Here is a 10,443-nt window from a genome sequence, read left to right as displayed (position 1 = left end):
TATGTTGATGAAATTGTGTTTGGAGGGATGTTGAATCAGATGGTCCAACATTTTGTCAAGCAGATGCAATCTGAATTTGAGATGAGTCTTGTTGGTGAATTGACTTACTTTCTTGGTCTTTAAGTCAAACAAATGGATGATATTATCTTTATCTCTCAAAGAAAGTACGCTAAGAGTATGGTGAAGAAGTTTGGCATGGAAAATGCAAGTCACAAAAGGACACTTGCACCAACCCACTTGAAGTTAACTAAAGATGAAAACAGTGTAGATGTGGATCAAAGTTTGTACAAGAGTATGATTGGTAGTTTGCTGTATCTTACAACTAGAAAACCTGACACCACATTTGTTGTAGAAGTGTGTGCAAGATATCAGTCTGAACCTAAAATGAGTCATATTACTTAAGTAAAAAGGATCCTGAAATACATCAATGGTACTAGTGATTATGGAATGATGTATTCTCATAATGCAAATTCCATGCTTATAGGGTACTGTAATGCAGATTGGGCAGGTAGTGCTGATAATAGAAAAAGCACTTCTGGAGAATGTTTCTTATAGGGAAATAATCTTATACCTTGGTTCAGTAAGAAGCAAAATTATGTGTCATTGTCTACTATTGAGGCTGAATATATTGCAATAGGAAGCAGTTGCCCTTAATTAATTTGGAGGAAACAAATGCTAAAGGAATATAACGTCAAGCGGGATGTCATGACATTATATTGTGACAATATGAGTGCAATCAACATATTTAAGAATCAAATGCAACATAGCAAGACTAAGCATATTGATATTCATCATTATTTTATCAGGGATCTTATTAAAGACAAAATTGTTACTCTTGAGCACGTAGCCACTGAGAAGCAAGTGGCAGATAGTTGTACTAAAGCATTGGATACAAATCAGTTTGAGAAGTTAAGGGGCGATTTGGGTATTTGCATATTTGAAGAATTATAGCAATTACTGATGTGGAGACGTGCAAATTACATTTTCTCTTCCCTTCATTTAATGGTGCACGAAACTCCAGGGAAATTATTACAAACTTTCCTTATTTTCCCAATATGCTATCGAACCTAATGTTGATGCTTATGCAAAAAGTTATGTTGTTCCAAAAGTCATGAGAAATGTTAAAACATTTGAAAAATAATAATAAACCTAGATTTGTTATGACTCTAAGTAAATCTAGTATGATTATTGATGAAAATGACAATGTTGATAAATATATTCGTGTGTTGATTTCTCAATATTGGGTATTGAACCTAATACTATTGTTGTGCCGAATGTCTCCATATCCTTGACCCAAACTGATAACCCTATTGAAACCTCTCTTAATAAATTTGATGGAAAGCATGATAGTGAACACGTTCCTACTAAGTCCCCTGAGAAATCTGAAGAAAAATATGATTCTGATAGCATGTTTGTGATTTGTCTGACAAAGAAGAAAAACTATGGTGAGAAGAAGGATCAATCTACAAACATCGTGAATATAAATGATTTGGACTTTGATGATAAGCCCATTGGTAAGACTTTGACTCGAAGAATAGCTAAGAGGTTAAATAGCAGAAAAGGGAAAGTTGTTGAGTCCTCTGGCAAGCCCTCCAAAGCTCTCAAGAGAAGTACTAGTGTTGGTCATACAAAAGGGTGAAATAAGGTTGTTACTCCTGCCACCAATAAGAGATCCCTAAAGAGAAAGGAAGTCCCATCTGGTTCTAGTGATTCTGACTTTGATGTCGAACATGATATTCAAGACATCGTTTATGCTACAAGAAAACAAGCTTTTGAGAAGAAGGTTCCAGTCAATATTCCTGAAGTTCCAATTGACAACATTTTCTTTCACTGCGTGGAGAATGTAGAGAAGCGGAAATTTGTTTACCAAAGAAGAGTGGCCTTGGAAAGGGAACTTGGCAAGGATGCCTTTGAGTGCAAATAAGTGATGGGTTTGATTCAAGAAGCTAGGTTGATGAAAAGTGTGACTGTTTTGGTAAGTGTTATGAGACGCTTATTAAATAATTCATTGTGAATATCTCTAAGGATTGTGATAACAAGAGGATTAAGGAGTTTATAAAGGTTTATGTAAGAGGAATGTGTGTGTATTTCTCTCATGAAATCATAAACAAGTTTTTGAGCATAAGTGAAGAAGAATAAGCTGAAGTGGAAGTTTTTAACAATGTCATTTGCAGAGAAATTACTGCAAAGCAGGTAAAGGAATAACCTAGAAAAAGGAAGCCATTAGCAGGTCGCTTGAGTGTGAAGTATGCAACACTTCATAGAATTGGAGCTGTTAATTGGGTGCCAACTAATCATACTTCCAACATTGCTACATGATTGGGTAAGTTCATTTATATTGTAGGGACCAAGACAAATTTTGACTTTGGGTCATATGTTTTTGAACAAACGATGAAGCATGCTACCTCTTTTGTTGTAAAGATGCATATAGCTTTTCCCTCATTAATTTGTGGTATAATACTGAGTCAACACCTAAGTATTTTGATCATTTCAGATGTTGCTTGCAAAAGAGATCCTCCTTTTTCATTGCATTAGAGGTTATTCACGAGGAAACATGTCCCAGATACTGTCATGACACCTGGCAAGAAACCTATCAGCTTTACTATTAGGACATGAATCCTTGTTGAACTAAAAGACACTTAAAAAACCTTGGATGAAACTATCAAAGTTTATACTGAAAGGAAGAGCAGGCTTGAGATCCTGATAAAGGTTTGTATGAAGAAGTGGCTGAGGGAAATCTGGAAGGTGATAATGCGAGTGAAGAAAATGCTAATGAAGAAGATGCTAATGAAGAAGATCTTGATGCTAGTGATGATGAAGAGACGAACAACAGTGATGAAGACTGATGTGTTTTGTTACTTTTGTGGTTTTTGTTTCTTTTGTGCTTCTGAGTGTTTCTGTTTGTAGACTATGCCCTAAATATTTATGCACTTTTAGTGCTATTAGTCTGTAACTTAACTGTTTGTTTGCTTTGCTACGTCTATTTTGACTATGTTTGTCAATCTTTTGGATAAAAAGGGGGAGTAGTTCTTGTGTTCTTTTTTTATAGCCCTGCTATGGCTCCTGCCCCTTGAGGGGGAGTACTTATGGAGAGGGAGTAACTCTTGCCCCTGTTCTGCTACTCAGGGGGAGCATATACTTTTCTAGCTTATGGTGATATGCTAGTTCTTATGTGCTATTAGTTTTAATGAAGTCATATTAAATGTCTTGACATCCTGATTGAGAGAATTTATTTTTCTCTAAAGCAGGTTCTTTGTGTGAGAGTTTTTCTCTCTCTGATATGAGGCTAGGTTTTTGTTCTATTGTGCTTGACTATGTAGTTTTTGGATTGGAGAAGATCCAATTTATTTACCCTTTGCCTAGTTGGGCTATGGAAAGGTTGTTTTAGCCAAAAAAATCCAAAGGAGGGGATTGTTAAGTCTAGTGTGTAGTGATTGACTGTATTTTGGGAAAAACATGTATTCTAACTAGATGTTAGGCAAGATGTCTTGACATGTTGGTACAACATTGTAGTGTGCCTTGTTTCAGTTTCTTGAAAGATTTGTTTCTATCGTGAGATATCTGAAGATTCTTTGAAGATTAGTTTCATGAGTTGCTTGGTCCAAGAAACGTGTGTTTTAGAAGCAAAGGAAAATTTGTGCTTTGCCTTGTTTCCGAAGTAAGGATGTCAAAATATTTATGGAAACATCTTATATGATTGGAATTAATTATGCAGAAGATTATGCAGTAGTCCTTGGATCTCCTATGATCAAACCCGAAGCTCATGCTTTTCTAGGGCTATTTAACGAACGATTATAAACCTAAGAAAGGAATGAAGTTGCGCTATAAAATGTCGTTGTTATTTTGTGAGCCATTATAATATCTATTTGATACTTGAATTGGACTTGTTTTATTGAGTTATAGTTGTGAATCACTTATGAACTTTTAAGCAATAGTGGATTCAGTTTCATTGGAAATGTGTCTTCTGTTTACTGTTAAAAGTTGTTGTCACTATTATGTGATTGAAGGAAAGTGAGAGGGGTCATATATCTAGGAGAGTCTTAGATAGAAATTCCACGGGTAGAGATTAAGTGAGAAGTTTGTAAAACCAGAGGTTGTTTAGAATATCAATATAATTCTGTTATAGTGGATTTCCTTTCTGGCTTGGGTGCCCCCAGATATTGTTGATGCTGCACCGAACTAGGTTAATAACTATTTATGTTATTTACTTCTTGCTACTTACTTGAACACTGTTATTGTTTGTGTTGTGACAACGTCCTGATCTTGGTGTCGTGACATTGCGTACGACATATGGGATCTGCATACCCGAATTTCATTACTTCACTAATTTGACTTGCAAATAAGAGACAAGAAAGGAGTTGAGAACTTAGTTACTGATCATTTCTCAAGGTTGCCAGAAGAGGTTTGGAGCAGAAACAATGAGTTAATTCAAGAAAGTTTCCCTAATGAGCAACTTTTGCTGATTACTTTTGGCGTGACACCATGGTATGCTGATATTGTGAATTACCTGGTAAGCAGATACATCCCACCTGATTTCAACTCTCAATAAAGAAAAATATTCTTCCATATGACCAAACATTACTTTTGGGATGAGTCATTGCTTTACAAGCGATGTGTTAACCAGCTGCTTCGGAGGTGTGTTGATCAACCAGAGGCATGACCGATCTTGTCTGCCTGTCATGATACTTCATATGAAGGACATTTTGGAAGGATCAAAACTGTTGTTAAGGTTCTTCAATCATGTTATTTATGACCCTCTCTTTTTAAAGATGCTCATGATCTTGTTAAAAGTTATGACAAATGGCAAAGAACAGGGAGTATCTTCGTGAGACAAGAAATGCCCCTCACCAACATCCTTGAGGAGATAACATATTATATATTTAAAATATATAAATCATTATTTTCACTCTAATAACCAAATCGCAAAAAGAAAGTTATTTTCTTTCCATCCCCTCAACTAAATAGGAATCTCATTTTGAAAACAACTAATAAAGCTGCAATTTTTAACTTCTTTGGAACACATGTCTAACTATTCCTAACATGGATCCAAAACCTACAAAATTCATTTATTATTGAATCCCTCATTTAAGAGACATGTATGATGTGTTGAGCTACTAATAAAGAATTTTCTGTCCAATTTGGATGAATTTAAGTGAATTTCTTTCCAATTACTAACTAAATTATAAATCATGTATGATGTAATGAGCTACTTATAAAGGTGTTTGGTGCATGTTTTTATATTATTCAATTTAGTTCTCAATCAATTCCTATGAAGTTTTCAGCTACACCTTTATTATGAAAAGATCTATTTGATACCTGTTACACTTGTGAAGTGTTCAAGTTTGTTCTCAATTAATTCATATGGATTTTTAGCATGCGGTTTTCAATTATTTTTCAGTGTTCTTGCATTTGATATTTGTTACAATTGTGTTCCTCTTTTTATTTTGGTTAAATGTTTTTCATTTACTTTAAATTACGTACAAATACTATAAGGACTTCCTACATTACCAAAGAATACACTACAAAAATAAGCATGTAAATTGTGGCGATTAATTAAAAAGATTAAGGCGGTTTCATCCGCCATAATTAATTAATACGACGTTTTTAAACGCCGCAGATTTGGCTGCCGCAAGGTAAATAGTGGAGGTTTAAATTTAAACATCGTGCAAACCTCAGTATTATGCACGGTTTAAAGTGGCGGTTTTGTTTGAAAAACACCATATATTTCACATAATAAAAAAATATCTTCAAAATTTTCGTCGGTTTTATGTAATTTTCAACTGTCCTAATTTACTCATGATTTTCTCCAAAATAACATTTTATAAACTGTCACAATTTTTAAATTAATTTCAAAAAGATAAATTTAAAATATGCTAAAATAAAATTAATTTTTTTACCATAATTTAACACCAGAAAGTTAAAAATGTATAATAAATTTACATTTATGCATTTTTGTAAAAAAAAATATATTAAAAGGCCCAAAAATTAAATTATATAAGTCATTGCAATTGGTTAACATTTTCAAAATTATATAGTAACTTTAAATTTTTTATATTCCCAAAATATTAAAACATAAAAATAATCAACAATTTTTGTATCCATTATCATAACCTATTCTCAAGATAAACAAGCTTTAGGACATAAAAGTGCCATAAAAAATCATATATTATTTGAAGGACTCGGGTGAATTTCTTCATGTGTATTGTCTGCATCTAATGATCTTCTTATGTCATAAGATGATGAAAATTCACATTCTAGTAATTATATATTTGGTGTCAATTTTCATATCACACTTTCAAACTAGTAGTACACACATATAATTTGAATTCCATCCATTCATATCACACTCGTTTTCATCTAACACTTTCATATACATTCACACTTCAAGGACATTTTGCGCAACAGTATATTACTCAAAATAGAATGCAAACTAGTTTTTATTAGTTGATTTTAAAATCATAACATAATTAACGATAATTGTTTTGATTAGTTGATTATTAATTAAAGGATTAGAGATGGAGTGAGAATAGGGCACTTGGCTAAAAAAATTAATTCCTTTGGCACTCAGACTTAAAAGGCCTTGAATTTGAAACGATGAAAAGGATACTTTGAATAAGCCAAAATATATAAAACACCATTATTAAATTTAAATATTATATCATCATCCTCATATTTATAATGTTCACCATCATGTTAATGCTTTGCATGCATGTATGCATGATGATTATTAGTACTTTATTTGATACACAGAGACCACTAGGGAGAAACATTGCATATTTTCTTTGGCAGAGGATCTCAGGAATAAAATAACCAGCATGTAAATTATTGTGTATAGATATTGTACTTACTGCTTGCTCCTAGTCCTGTGAGACTTACTATTTACTAAAAAAAAATATCCAACATGTCAATAGAATAACAATATAGCATGTGTCAGCAAGTTATGTTCAAATATCATAAATCCAGTCATTCTTCCAAATACCATATGTCACCAAATGCCACTTTATTCTTATACTAGTAACATTTGAGCCATATTTAATATTAAGTTATAAAACAGAGCATTTGTTAAGCAATGATGGCTTTAATACAACACATTTGCAATTTTTTCCACCACGATCGCAACCTGCAAATGTCTAACCAACAAACCAAAAGAATGTATCCAACCTCCTTGCCTATAAGAAAAGGTAGTTGCTACCGAAGCAAAAAAGCAACACAACTACAACTGCAGCAGATCAAAGTTACATGACTCTAGAACAAGATATTATCATAAATAAAAATCAAAAGAAAATGGAAAGCTTTGGAAAACCGAAACAACCACCGGAAGCGAACAACAACCCAAACCAAATACAACCCCAGATTTGCATACCACACTTCCCAAATGTAATTTCTATGGCCGCAATTAAAAGCTAAAAACCAGCTCATAATGGAAACAACCATTGAAGATCTAACTTGAAAGTAGTTCCAAGCTTATTGCGCAATTTCGGGGCCTTCGATATCAAAGTGGTATGCTGCTGCTCCTCTCTAACCCTCAACCACACAAACAATTCAAGCCAAAGTTGCCTACTGACTTTACAATTTATGATGGCATAAGATACTACAATTGTCTCTTTTTAAAAGCCCACATAAATTCGAACTCCATGTTTCCCTCCAATGATTTGTCTACTACCTCTGACTTTTCCCTTCTCCCCCTCTTACACCACTATAAACTCATCAACAAGTTCAAAGTTGAAACACACTGCCACCTCATACAATACTACCTAATTAACCCATTCAAAAGTATATAGTTTCAAATCCAAAATCACCCAGACTAAGCTTCATTGTGTATATCATGGAAAATATACATAATTCAAGTTATTAATAAGCCAGTAATTAATTATCTAAAACAATTAAAACCTTAGGTTGAGTTTTGGACTTATGTAGGGAACATAGTCGGTTACATAAGCAACGCCTCTATCAGATTCCTAACAACTATTAACAATTGTAACTAACATCAGACATACATTAAAGCATAATCAAGTTCATCATATAAACAAATGAACAAATACTCTAGAAATTTTTTAGGACGAAATAAAGAACTCGTTCTAAATTAAAGGCAAAAGAACCCAGTGCAAATACTTTCTCTATATTTCATAATGCATAACGATTATGTCAATATCAGAAACAAAGCACAATATTACCTTGAAGTTGGCCAATTGTGGAACTACGGAACGCTGAGTAACAGAATGGAGCAGCAGAATGGTAGATTTTGTAAACATCTGATTACGGAACTATAGATTACGGATTTGCGACAGAGCAAAGCGAAAATGAAGGTTCAAATTATTGTTATTATTCATTGTTAGGGTTCTATATTGATACTGAAATCCTAACTTCAAATCATTGTTAGGGTTTGAACTTGAATGACTTATTGTTGGATATCGATTGAAAACGAAAGAAAGTGGATCATAGAAAGTTAAAATTGAAAAAAGATTAAGGATAATCGAATGATGGAGAGGAAGGGTTCAAGATTAGGTTTTCTCTTCGAAGAGGAACGTGTTATTGAAAGACGAAGGAGCTGAGAGGAGTTAAAATTAGGTTTTGTTTTCTTATTAATGGATATTATATTATTATTTAATATAATTAAAATTTATTGTATTATATAAATAAAATAAAATATGATAAACAAACAAAAATACCAAAGAGGAGATAGTAGTTTCGTAAAAAACATATTAGAGGAAATAGTGAAAGAAAAGTATGTTATACTCCTGTGTCAAATTTTAAAAACCATTAAGTAAATAATGGCGTCTGAAACCGCCATTCTTTACTAAAATTCCGTCCTTTCATAAAACTATCGTAATCAACCGTAAATTGTGGCGGTTTTTTTAAATGCCGTAACCAAACCGCCGCAGTTTACGCGATTTTTTATACTGATAGGGAATGTGTTGATTGCAAAGCTAAGTATGTATATGGCATAATCATAGTTATCTAATTGTTAACATGCATTCTCATCACAGTAGAAAACCTATAAAATAGATATACTATTTGGCTCAAGAATATTGGATTAACTTTGTATTAATCATTTTTAGGATTATTTTCTAATTTTGTTTTTCTTTTGTACGAAAATTTGGATTTGCAGAGGACTTTAGTGCCAATCTTGACATCTTTATTTGCATGTAGTGTTCAAGAATACATTGAAGTCTTGGGGCACATATTTCAAATGTAATAATGTTATGTTCCTTCGTATGGTAACAGTTTTTGGATTCTGTATGTTTTTTTTATAATGAGAAAACAAGTCATGAGGGAGAAGGTAAAACTCATCCTTGACCCATTTTATTCCTAAGTCTAATTTTGTGTTACAAACTCTTAACTTATGTCATCAAATCTTTTGCCAAAATAAATTGAACTCTTAAGTCACATATCTAAATTTTATAAAAAAGAACAAAATAAAAAAGGCTTAAATGCACTTTTAGTCCCCCTTGTTTAGGCGTGTTAAACAATTGATCCCCCTATTACAAAACCAACGATTTTAGTTCCTTAATTTTGATAGTCTTTGAATTTTTGTAGTCCCCCTCCAGTTTTGCATAGGTGACAATGATGATTAGAATAAAAAAATATTTTTAATTACCTATCATTGATGACTAAGATATTTTAATATTTAATAATGTTTTTAACTAATTTAATATTTGTAATAATTTTGTAAAGAATTAATAATTTAAATTGATATTTAATTAATTAAAATTTTAGAAAATTATCTAGGACCTTGTTGGTTGTAAATTTACGTGTCGGGTTTTTGTTATCGTATCCACAGGGATTGTAAGATATCACCGCCGTTCGATGGTTGTATTAATTCTAGCTCAATGTAACAATAAGGTTTTGGTTGGTTGTCACGTTATCTTGCATAAAAAGGTAATAAATTGCGGTAAAAGTTATGGTTTGAATAAATGAGAAATATTGCCAAAGTTAGGGTTCGATGATCACTTTGCATGTATTTGTTCGGTCAACAATCTTATAAACTCCTTTAGATGATAAATCATTTCACAAAGTCCTCCCAATATGTTTCTCTCGAACACACATTGTGAGTTTTCCCATTTTGATCCATTGTTTCTCTCGAACACAATCTATCAAAATGACAACTTTTTGGTTCAACCTTATGGTGAACAAAATCATTCATTACTATCTCTAGCTAACAAACAAGATTGGATGAAAACCTAGGTCAAGAGTTGGTAAACATCTCTCGATCATAAACCAACACAAAGAGTTTTAAATAGAAACAAAGTTTTCATCATATATTCACCATTAAAGAGTTTACACATGAAGATCCTTACATTTACACACAAAGCTAGTAATCACCTACATCTAACCTTGACAAATGGATGACTTAGCTACTCATTTTCATGGTAGCTTGGTCGGCAAGTTTCGAAAGAAGGTTGATCAACATCCAAGTCGGATAATCGATATTGGATGGGAATC

General features: G+C 32.8%; 1 long non-coding RNA gene across 1 annotated transcript; it reads right to left on the bottom strand.

Moving 5' to 3' along the window:
- Positions 1-6,893: 6,893 nt before the first annotated feature.
- On the bottom strand, positions 6,894-8,558 carry LOC127135598 (uncharacterized). The gene is made up of 2 exons (XR_007808617.1): positions 8,175-8,558; positions 6,894-7,219 (listed from the first exon to the last, which is right to left on the bottom strand). It is a non-coding gene; the product is annotated as an uncharacterized LOC127135598 (long non-coding RNA).
- Positions 8,559-10,443: the final 1,885 nt, after the last annotated feature.

This window comes from Lathyrus oleraceus, chromosome 4 (genome assembly GCF_024323335.1).
Source record: "Lathyrus oleraceus cultivar Zhongwan6 chromosome 4, CAAS_Psat_ZW6_1.0, whole genome shotgun sequence".
Taxonomy (NCBI): Eukaryota; Viridiplantae; Streptophyta; class Magnoliopsida; order Fabales; family Fabaceae; genus Lathyrus; species Lathyrus oleraceus.
The sequence above is the reverse complement of the archived record's forward strand: the minus strand, read 5'-3'. Positions and strand labels throughout refer to the sequence as shown.